Genomic DNA, 11,510 nt, shown 5'->3' on the forward strand with positions numbered 1-11,510 from the left:
ATTCGTCAAGCCTCAGGGAAGAAAACCCACCTGTGGGTGGGGAAGGCCCAAAGGAGGAAGACACATTCCTGACCACAGAGAAAGATGCAAGTCATCTGGGTTGTTCCAAGAACTAGCTAACTTTCCACTGTTCTTGGTTACCCCTCCCCTCCCTTGAGGTCTTCCCAGTGTTACAGCCTGCTGATATTCAAAATTTGTAAAGCAACCAATCAAGTGTAACTGCTCGAAAATTCCTCCCCTTCCCCACCCAGTGCTATAAAAAAGCCCCTCGGCTTGTTGGCCCTTTGTCAAACTCTACTCCTGCGTGGGTGAGCACTTTGACCATTGGCTGCCAGCTCTCTTCCCTAATAAACCTCTGCTGATTGCATCCAGGTATGGTGTCTTGCAAGTTTGTGGGTGGCCGTGACTTTCCGAGACTTGAATAAAGGTCTCCCGAGTTTGGGGGTCTTCAATTCAATTCCCTTTTTTCCACTTCCAACTGTGTGATACATTTACCCATCACCTTCTCCCACCCAAGACAGAAGACTGTTGGTCTCTGGTCCATCTGTGTATTCTCTCAGCTGAATCCTTTGCAAGCTGCCCTGCCTAAAGAACAGGGAGACATCTTGATGCTACCCTGTACCAGGACTCCACATGCAAAGTAAAAACAGATGTAAGAACCAGCCAGAACAGGCCCTCGCTGCCCAGGACCCTAAAGATGCTTAGAACAAAGATGCTTTTTCACTCACTGGAAAAGAACAGCTTTGAGAAGAGCCACTACAGCAGTTACTCAAGGAAAAAGGTGGCTTCTAAAGGGTGGAGAACTAGGGAACCCCCCACCCCCACCCCATGACACACACTGATTCTTTTGATAAGTCTTTGTCAAGTGCCAACCGTTCACCATGGCCAGTGGCAGATCCAAAGCAGAAGGCAGATCTGAAGCCTCGGCTTCTTTTGGCCAGCTCTCCTGTAGATCCTTGGCTCTTCAGCTCCTGGGCCTCCTTACAATCTTGCAGGTCCCCTCTTGCTGTGGACTGAATACTGTCACCATCTTTTTAGTCTGTATGTTTAATCTTAACCTTCAATGAGACTGTGGGGATAGGAGGATTAGAGAGGGAAGTTAAGTCTCCATGAGGCAAGCTGGTAGAATAGGTATCCTTGTAACAAAGGCTCCTAGGAAGCCATTCTCCCCCCATCACATGAAGATACAGTGAGGAGGCCTTTCACACACCACATAGAGAACACCCATGAACCACTGAAGCAGCTGGCACCTTGACCTTGGACTTGTCAGCTCCAAAGCTGTGAGAAAATTAATTCCATCACCCAAGCCACCAGCATGTAATGTTTTGCTATGGCATCTCTAGCTGATACTCCTACCTCTGGCCCACCACTCAGTATCCAGTTGTCCTGGCTATTCTACAGGTTGAGGTGGGGGGCACCAAGAGGTGGCTTCTTACAAATGTTAAGTGACAAGCAGAGTCTGTGATTTCCTACTTCAGAGTTCTAGCCACATACCTGCAGCCTCTAACCTGCACCGGCCGAGCCAGAGTCCCTGACAAGGGAAACTGAGCCTTCATGGCCTTCTGCTTTCTGTTCCCCAGTGAGGACACCTTCCTTAGCCTCCTGCCATAGTTCTCTGTTCTCCTACTTCCTGTCCTTCAAGGTCAGAAAAGGAACATGCCTTTCTTTTGTGCCCTAGTTATGTCCATGTTCTTCCTGGTCCCAGCTAAGACTTGAAGAGTGGCTGGGCAGTGGTGGGGCACACCTTTAATCCCAGCACTTGGGAGGCAGAGACAGGCAGATTTCTGAGTTCGAGGCCAGCCTGGTCTACAGAGTGAGTTCCAGGACACTCAGGGCTACAAAAAGAAACCCTGTCTCAAAAACAAAACAAAACAAACAAACAAACATCCAAAACAAAAAAGACTTGAAGAGTGGACAAAAGCTTCTCCCTTACATATCTGAAAATTGCCTGGGACAGATCATCCAGTGTGTTCATTAGTATTAGGAACAATAGACAGGCCTAAAGAATCCTACCTTGCTATTTTGCTGCATGGCCCTATGTTTCAAAGTCCAAAACTGACATTTTGGTCTCCTTTGGTGAAAAAGATATATACCCATTTTCAGCACAAGTAGGTATTGTCTTACACATTTCTCTGACTCTAGCTTCATTTATCTAACATTACACCTTCATCCTTCCACATTTGACCCAAGAGCTCGTCTTCTGTCTCTACCTCTATAACCCAAGTTGCAGATGCCTCTCATACAGCTGCTGGTCTGTCCCTTAAGAGACTTTCCCTGCTTCCGCTTGTCCTGCCACTCTGATCTTCAAACAGATGAAATAGGGTCTCTGAAAACCAGTCTGCTGATGGCAAGACGCCTGCGTCCACTGGGCACTGCCGTTCCTGGAACCAGGGGCTGAGGCAGTGGCTCTCACCTGTGCCTTCCCCTGCTTGCCTACAGAGATAAACAGGTGACTCAAAGGGGGATGGGCTGTCGGTGCTTTCAGAGGACAACAGATTTCAAACGATAGCTTTGTTCTAATGTAGAGGGCTGTTCTAAAGTAGAAATAAAAATAAAAGCAAAATGAGATGTATGCACTTTGCAAAAGGGCTGAACTGCAAGATTTATGGGATATGGAATTCAACTTGTTCGCTTAATCAATCTACTCCAGACATTAGAACACAGCAAAGGGGACAGTAGAGCCCCAGACATTGCAAATTCACTTTTAAATCACTTTGGCGATTTTCAATAACAGAAATGTAAAGTTCAAAATGACCCAGAGAAATTTTTATTACAAACACAGCAATGATTTTAACCCAGGCAGATAACACCCTGCTACCTTAGAGAAACCCCATCCTGAGGAGTCTAAATGGGCAGCACCATCCGTGCTCTGGAAAAGTGGGGTGCCAGGAAAACGGGGCACTGGACATCGGTCTAAGAGATAGAACTGCCTTCTCTACAGAAGCCTTCTGAGGGGGTCAAGTTCTACCCTCTGAAGGGAGGAGGGGTATTCATACCCCAAATCTCCATGATTAAAGCCCTACTCACATGTATACAGAAGACCACCAAGATGCTTGAAGTCATTCTTAGTGTGACAGGTACTTGTTGGGGTACATTGTGTGAAGGTATCTCTGTATATTCAATTGTTTATTCTGTACCAGCAGAGCTGAATGCTGGCAGGATTTATTTTACAAATATTTGTTCTTCCTCACCTGCCTAGGGCAATCGAGAATTACATGACTGGCTGTAATAAAGTGCCATAGACAACAGCTGTGCAGGAAGTAGAGAGAGGATCTTCTAGGCAGACAGAGGGACTCTGGGAGAATTCAGAGGCCGAAGATTCAGCTTCACAAGAGGTGAACAGCCAACCAGAGTGGAACAGAGGTAGATCTGGCCACAAGGTGGAACATAGTGCTAGAATCAGTCAGGTTAGAGTTGTCTGGAGACTCCTCAGCAAAAGGCCAAAGCTTTAAAATAAGTCTCTTGTGTCATTATTTATATCACTGGCAGGTCCGAGATTGTCCTGCTATCGGTACCAATGTTAACTTTCTTCCCAACCAACAGTGGGGCTCCATTCTCTTCCTTGATCATTCAGGACTCTAATAAATTTATGTAGTAACCAATGCTAGTGGAATGCCCAAAAGCTAAAACTGAGTTACCGTTACTCCCAGCCTTGGTACGTGTCCATAAAAACTCAAGAACATTCCTAGACCCGTCTCTAGCTCAGATGACAGATATGCAGGATGCTTTAATACTGCAAAAGCAATGACAAGTATCAAGACAAGTCTTAGCTGACACCTTCTCAGGATGGAGACCACCCTACTCAGATCAGGTAACTCAAAACACTTTTCTCTAAAATAAAACTAGTTTTTGTGTTCCCATAACCCCAAGAAGCATCTTAACTGTCCACACCTACAGCCTGCCAACAGGTTGAGACTTAAACCCTCTTCACTGGCCTGGAGAGATGGCTTCATCAGTCAAAAGTGATTTCTGTCCTTGCAGAGGTTGGTTCAGTTCCCAGCATTTATGTCAGGAGGCCCAAGGCCACCTCTAAGTCCCAGTCCAGTGACCATATGCCTTCCATTCTGTAAACTGTAGACCTCCTACATGGACATAGTTTAAAAAACAAAATTTGGAAATTCTCAAACAAGAGAAATATATAACTTTAAAAAATTTATCATTTCCCTGTTTGTGTTCTGGGAATTAAGCTCAGCAAGCACGTTTGCCCACTAAGCCTTCCTTCCACAGGTCCTTCACTAACTCCCTCCCACCCCAGGGGGAGCACTTGATCCTTAAGGGCCTCCAAAGCCAGTCCCTGAGCATTCCCTAGTCCCATGGCAACGGCTCCGGCTCCCACCTGTCTACAGTAATCTGTCCTGTCAGGAAGATGCTCTGCATTTTACACCCCAGTCCCTTGACCTTCCCCAGGTTTTAGCAGATGTCATAGAACTCTGGGACAGCCCACCCTAGCCTTCTTTACTGACACAGGGACCTTTCCCAAGTCCTAACCTTGACTGTTCAGCAATCTCTCAACTTTCACAAACCCTAAATGCATATAGGTTACTGGCTCCAGCCCTAACTATACACTTCCAATACACTGAAGCCCAAGCCTTCCTTTTCTACACCCCAGCCAAAGTTCATGGGTTGACACGTATTTAAAAGGCAGACTGAATTAACTGAGGTTTATTGCACAGCTGTTAGGGAGGTAACAGGAAGTTGGCAACAAGTTCTTGTCACTAGTCATTCCAGGCACTGGCAGATGGTCACAGGGAGGCTGGTGTCAAGACTTTGTATGCTGGAGTCTTCCATGCCTGAGCCAATGCCTAAAGTAAAAAGCTGTTTCATGATGCTGGGGGCGGTATCTCCAGTTTCACTTTGAGCATGGTCTTCTTTCTTGTCCACTCCCTGGCCCTCTGGTGTCCACAATCATCTAGAAAATGGGGGGGTGGGGGGCAGGAAAGAACACGATGCTTTACATCTCCACCCGTGTCGTCGTCACATAGCTTCTGGCACTGTTAGCTAACTGGAAGCTAGTAACAGGTCAGAGCTAGACAGACTCAGAGGCCAGAGTACCTGTTAGCCAAGTTTACTCTTCTGACACTGCATGTGGAAACACACCAGCCTCCCACCAGACTGGCTTCTGCAGGCCTCTTGTCTGCAGTCATGGAAGGGGGATGTGACTGCGGCTCATGGGATATTTGCAAAATTGAGCCAGAATAAAACCCTCAAGGCAGAGGCTGGCTTCTACCATCTCCCTTCCAGAATAAAACCCCTCAAGGCAGAGGCTGGCTTCTACCATCTCCCTTCCAGAAGCCTCTGAGGACAGTGCCCAGCACTGGTAGAGGACACTCAGTGAACCTGGTATCAGCAACCAAGAGACCAATAGGGCTGTGTGAAGGAAGATTTGTTCGAAAGCACCAGGGTTTGGTAAGGACAGCAGACCTTCCAAACACGGGGAAAAGGCTTTCCGAATCCTCTCCCTGCAGTATCAATGACCAGGGCACCGGCAGCCCATAATCACTTTCGAATACAGGGGCAGAAGGGAAGCCACAATGGGATGAGTAGCTTAGGAAATGGCCAAACTGGGACAAATGACCAGGAAACAGTGACCATATTTACAGCCTCTAACAGAGGTAGCTTCCCAACTCTCCAAGCTTCTCAAACCTGAATCCCCTGGAGAGCTGCTAACTACCACTGCCTGCATCACACACTCCGAGGGATGGTGATAGTATTGTTTCAGAGACCACAATTTGAGAACCATTACTTCAGTGGTCTCTTACTAAATACAATGAATGAAAACGAACAAGTTTGGGGGTACTTCTGAGGACTCACTAGTCAGGAAGCCTGGGCTAGGACTGCTCCCTAACAAGTGCCCACCACAGTTCAGAGAAGACTAACTGTACCCCAACTGTCTATACCCCCAACTGCAGCCCTTCTCAAGCCAACAAACTGCAGATCCCAATGAAACCAAGGGGCCTGCAGCTTCCCAGGGGCTCCTGTGACCCCAGAGCAGCTCTTTACTTCACACTACGAAGATGTGGGGAAGTGACGTGGCAGGGGCTAGGGCGGGGGGCATGTCCCTGCTGGCCTGAGTGGAGAAGCAGCCTCTGCTTTTCCTTATGACTGTGGCCTTTGCTGGACCACTGCTACTCTCTAGTGAAGCATCTGGACTCATACCTTCAAGGGCCCTGTTCCAGCTTCTTCTGGAAAGCCAAGAACTGTTGAGCACACATGGCAGAGATCAACTGACAATCCTGCAGAGACAAGACCTCATAGTCAACCAGGATTTCAACAGGAACCAAGACACAACTATTAATTGGGGGTGGGTGGGATACAAGGTAGCTGCAATAGCTTCTTCCTGGAGCCCCCTTTCTCCTCCATGCAGGGCACTCAAGGCCACACCCTCAGCCCCCACTTCCATTCTTTTCCTTCTGACTGCACCCATCTTCCACAGGTGAAGGCTACTAGTCTTGACGGTTTCTTTCTTTCCTCACACTATTACACTCTAACTTCTGATAAAGTTGGCTTTCCTGCTTTTAGTTTTGTTAAGAGCAGTCTGGATATGGGTGCAGGTTTGAATGAGAATGGCCCCCACCCATAGGCTCGTGTATTTGAATACTTGGTCCCTAGTTAGTAGAACTGCTTGGGATTAGAAGTGTGGCCTTGTTAGAGGAGGTGTCATGGGGGTGGGGCAAGAGAGCTCTAAGGTTTCAAAAGCTCATGCCATTCCCAGTTAGTTCTCTGCCTGGTGGTTGTATCAAGATGTGAGCTCTCAGTTACTGCTTCAATATGGCCACGCCCAAAGCCATAGTGGTCATGAACAGACTCACCCTCTGAAATTCTTAATCCCTCAAAAAACTCTCATGGGCACTAGGCACATGCATGGCATACATACGTGCATTCACATATACACACGAAATAAAAAAAAAAAGTCGGATTGCATTTTGGTCTGCAAACTATGCATTATAAAGATAGCTAAGATGGTGGCTCATACAGTCATCATATACATCAGGCCACGAGGGACTACAGGGCTAGGAAGTGAGCTGCACATTCTGTACCAGGGAGCCCCCTTTCAACACATGCCTAAGGACTGTTACACGCCCCTACAGCCCCCACAGTCCAGCCCTACATTTCCTCCTGTTCTCTCCCATCTGTTCCTATGTGAAAACTTAAAGAACCTGTCTAGAGACCTTTGGAAATCTGTGCTGACCCTCAACCCACACATGCAAATACCCCAAGTTTCTGGAAACAGAACACCAAGTTGCAAAAGAATGCACCACACTTCTATAAGGCCGCAGAGAAAGACACAAGTGTAGGAAAGCTCCAGGATCTGAAGGGGTCAGGATAGACGCCCTGAGCTAGGAACATGTCTTTCAGCATCCTTTCCCTGCATTACCAATGACCTCGGCACAAGCAGCCAAGACCACTTTCGGATGCAGGGGCAGAAAAGGACAAAAGGAAACCTAGGAAAGACAGGAGACAGACACCAGGGACCAGACGAAAGCCACGGTGAACATGTGGATCCCGTGGCTAACATCAAGTGCACAGAACGCCAACAATCTGCCAAAAATAAGGGAGTCAGTCCTGAAAATCTTAGTCTTGGCTTTGGTTTTCCAAGCCTGGAAACGGAGGCTCAAAATAGGTAAGACTGCTTATGGTGGAACCTGTGGACTCGCTGGGTAGCAGCTGGCCACTTGACGGCAACAATGGCTCAATGAGCTGGGCTCAAGGCAACAAGGTCTAGACTAAGGCCCCGCTTTCCAGAGCAGAAGCAAGGCACACATGTGGGTGTACTTCTACCACTGGGGGGAAATGGGCTCTGCTTTGATGCTGAGGGAGGGTGCCTCAGGAAGCCAGTGCAGATGCTCCAGACCCCACTAACTTTTTCTAATCGTCCAGCTATGGATTTTCCCTCTACTGCTAACAAGTCATTGCTACCTAACACAATGACAAAGATAAAGGCCAGAGCGAGATGGCGGCACATACAAGTGTCTCCAATGCCTATATCCATCCCTTGCCCTTACAACTCACTAACACTAGACCAGCCTCACACTCACTCCTAGCAGGTATCTGGGAGGATCCACACATCACTCATTCTCCCCTCCCGTGCCGTGTCACCAAAGCAGCAGAGAAAACTACACACCTGAAAGGCAGAGGCTCCAGACTGGACAGAGCCATCCTTACATTCTCAAACACCAATCCCTTGACCAGGCCTCTGAACAGTGGCAAGTATATGACTTACCTGCTATGGCCTCCTGAGTATATGAGCCAGTGGATCCACTTCTTCTCTGGAGAAGAGACCAGAGCTCTTGGCAGACAGGTCTGATGATCCGAGGTGCTGGCTGCTCAAAGGCACATCAGGGCATGGCACTCTGGAGTGTACCGTCTCTCCTGACCCTGGGTAAGTAAGAGTAGCAGACACATCAGTTACTGTGTGCTGTTGGGCCCTCGTTCCTGCCTGCTGTCACAGGGTGGACAGAAGAACCCTTCCCAAGCAGCTACCTGAGGCAAGGATCAAAAGCAGGCCACAAGGGAAGAATTCAAGGAAGCAAAACAGCAAATCTGCTCCCTCCTGGGCCTGCCCGGCAGGCTGTTTACTCAGTTTACAAGTGACAATGCCTTATAGGAAGTGGCTGTCCCTTGGTTGTTCATTTGTTCAGTCAGAACCCTGACTCTTGACTAAAAGAACACAGCAAGATGCATGCTAGAAGTCAAACAACATAACATTTTCTACAAGTTCCCAAGTGTCCTGAAGAGGTGACAACTGGGTGTGGAGGCTGAGGAAGCTTCTGAAGGAAACAGCTGACGTCCGAGCTCCGTACGACTGCTTCACAGAAATGCCAGAATGACAGGAAGCAGGCGATGTGGGAAAGCACCAGGGTTTGGCAAGGATAAGTGTGGATCCTCCAAACACGGGGAAAGGCTCTCCGTATCCTCTCCCTGCAGTATCAATGACCAGGGCACTGGCAGCCCATAATCACTTTCGAATACAGGGGCAAAGAGCAGAGGGCAAGAGGAGAGGGAAGGCCATGGCCAAGAGATGGGCAAGGGTTACACTGAAAGAGAAAGAAACAGCCAGATAGCCAACAAAGGAAAGAAGCAACAGTTGTTCCTTACGGAGAGCTCAGAAGACTGCCGGGAGGTGACAATTCTAAGGCGCACTGGCCACCTGACTTGCAGTAGACCCAGCACTTGCTGTCATGTCTTAGATAAACACAACCTGCACAGCTGGCAGAGCCAAAGGGTGACAGACCTCTTATGTCAGAGGTAGTCCCGTTTTCCTGCTGAGGAAACTAAGAAACAGACAAGGCCCAGAAGCTAGCAGAAAGCAGTGACTGAGATCTAGACAGTGCATATGACCCACAAATCCTTCCCGTTCCTCCCCATTCTGTTGCCAACCCCCACCAAAGTAAAGCAGAGGGCACAGAGGGGACGGTGGGAACATTATGACACACAAGACAAAGATCCCAAGTGGGTACAGCAAGAAGCAGGCACACCTCAAAGCACCCAGCCTCACCTTACACACTTCCAACTCTAACTGAAGAAACTGCACCCCAGATCTCAGGGCACAATCCTCTCTCAGGAGCACCGTGGTCCATCAGGATGGAGACATCTCTTACGGCCACTGTAGATCCAAGCTATTATTTCTGCAATAATAATAATAATAAGCCCAAGTAAGCCACCTGAATAGCACCCAGTTACCTGGGAAACACACAAAATGCCAGACACAGAAGCTGCCAGGCAGCAAACCACGTGGCATGGACCCAACCCCCACCCGTAAGGGACTCCCACTATGCAACATGGATCCGAGCTGTCCCCAGAATCTTGCCCTTGGGTTCTTCTGGCTTCCACCAGGCACAAGCGGAGGCATCCCTTCCCCCTGAGGACCAGCTACACAACGGTATAGTATAGAACAGTTTATTTAGGGCATTGGGAGGGGAGTTAAGAGGGTAGTAGAGACAGAGTAGAGAAGTAGAGGCCGACCATGAGCACGTGGAGAGAGGGGAAAGGGATGAGGCGACAGGGAGAAGCAAGAGGCAAGAGAGCCGAGAGAGAGAGAGAGAGAGAGAGAGAGAGAGAGAGCGAGAGAGAGAGAGAGAGAGAGAGACAGAGCGAGAAACAGACAGACAGACAGAGGGGAGGGGGCAAGGGGCCCCTTTTATAGTGGGCCAGGCCTACCTGGCTGTTGCCAAGTAACTGTGGGATTGGAGTTTAGACAGAATGCTAACAGGCTTTGTCGGCCTTTTTCAAGTGATCAGAATTCCACACCACCCCTCTGCTGGTGCCCATGGGAAGGCTATTTAGAGGCACCTGAGCTTCAAGTTGCTCCTGAATAGCAGCACTTACCCAGGCATCCTCTCCCCGGACAGTGGACGCCCACCACGGGCTTGAAGGGAGTAGGGGACTCCGGCTGCTGCAGAAGCTGTCGACCCAAGGAGCTTCCATCCGTCTCCAAGAGGGCTGTGCCTAGCGGGACGAGGGAAAGAGGCTGCAGTGCAAGGTAGGGGGACCCAGACGCTGCACCCGGGGTTCTGGGAGCGTCCTCAACTTAGACCCTGGTCAACGGATTCGCCTTGGTAGGATACTAAAAACATGGAACACGGGTCGTTAATAACGATCCAGTTTTTGTAGGCGACAGACATAGCTTTGGGGCTTCGGATACTCGAGCGGCGAAAAGCACACTGCCTGAGCCCCTCCTCTAGAACCAGACCAGCCGCCCACCGACGGCCGCAGCCCTGCTTCCTTGATGGAGGGAACGGCGCCGCTCATGCACTCTGCTGCACTCACCTTGGCGCCCTGGACTGGGGAGACCAGCAGTCAGCCCGGGAACACGCGGGATGTCTGTAGATTTGGGCGGATGGCATTGACCAGAGAGGAAACACAACCATGCTACAGGAAACTTTGGTCTTCGCCACGGGCGCCTGCGGAAGTACAAATGATAAAGTGCGCTGCAGCCTAGAGCAGCATCTCCGCGCGGCGGTCTCTCTAGCTCCCCCTGGAGGAGAGGAGACTAACAACGGTTTGAACTACTAAGTTAATTTTTAACGATGATGGGTTTTAGGAGGAAACTTTCCCTTGTTTGCCGTATTTTTTTTTCAATTTGTTCTGAAGTAGATCTCTCTTACAAACTACTGATTCCATAGCTCTGGCTCAGTGGTGCCACAAAGGGACAAATGATTGTAGAGTGAAAAATTATAAAGGCCATTTTATGAAATATGTGTAGATTTTCGCCTTAGAGAACGCGGAACTGAAAATAAGATTTCAGGCCTTCACATTTCAGGTGAAGGACACTTGCTGGATTACATTTCCAAGTCAGGAAGGCATTCCTGACCACAGATAAAAGATGCTGCCACCTAGGTGGGGCTATAGCCCGAAGATAGTTAATCTGAAATAGTTGGTAAATGGCAGGATAGGACACAATAGCATGGTAAAAACCACATTTTTGAGAAGAATGAGTGTGCAGAGTGATTTTCACATGACTCTAGATCATTTGGGCTAGATTCTCTGAAATGTTCCACTGTTCTTGGTTA

General features: G+C 48.8%; 1 long non-coding RNA gene and 3 other non-coding genes across 4 annotated transcripts; all 4 read right to left on the reverse strand.

Annotated features, from left to right (window-relative positions):
• Positions 1-5,384: 5,384 nt before the first annotated feature.
• Positions 5,385-5,514, reverse strand: LOC117704719 (small nucleolar RNA SNORA71). Its single transcript, XR_004606256.1, has one exon. It is a non-coding gene; the product is annotated as a small nucleolar RNA SNORA71 (small nucleolar RNA).
• A 1,776-nt stretch (positions 5,515-7,290) lies between these two features.
• Positions 7,291-7,420, reverse strand: LOC117704722 (small nucleolar RNA SNORA71). The gene has a single exon (XR_004606259.1). It is a non-coding gene; the product is annotated as a small nucleolar RNA SNORA71 (small nucleolar RNA).
• An 813-nt stretch (positions 7,421-8,233) lies between these two features.
• On the reverse strand, positions 8,234-10,909 carry LOC117702662 (uncharacterized). The gene is made up of 4 exons (XR_004606092.2): positions 10,768-10,909; positions 10,327-10,446; positions 9,497-9,626; positions 8,234-8,376 (listed from the first exon to the last, which is right to left on the reverse strand). It is a non-coding gene; the product is annotated as an uncharacterized LOC117702662 (long non-coding RNA).
• LOC117704718 (small nucleolar RNA SNORA71) lies at positions 8,843-8,974 on the reverse strand. Its single transcript, XR_004606255.1, has one exon. It is a non-coding gene; the product is annotated as a small nucleolar RNA SNORA71 (small nucleolar RNA).
• Positions 10,910-11,510: the final 601 nt, after the last annotated feature.

This window comes from Arvicanthis niloticus, chromosome 2 (assembly GCF_011762505.2).
Source record: "Arvicanthis niloticus isolate mArvNil1 chromosome 2, mArvNil1.pat.X, whole genome shotgun sequence".
Taxonomy (NCBI): Eukaryota; Metazoa; Chordata; class Mammalia; order Rodentia; family Muridae; genus Arvicanthis; species Arvicanthis niloticus.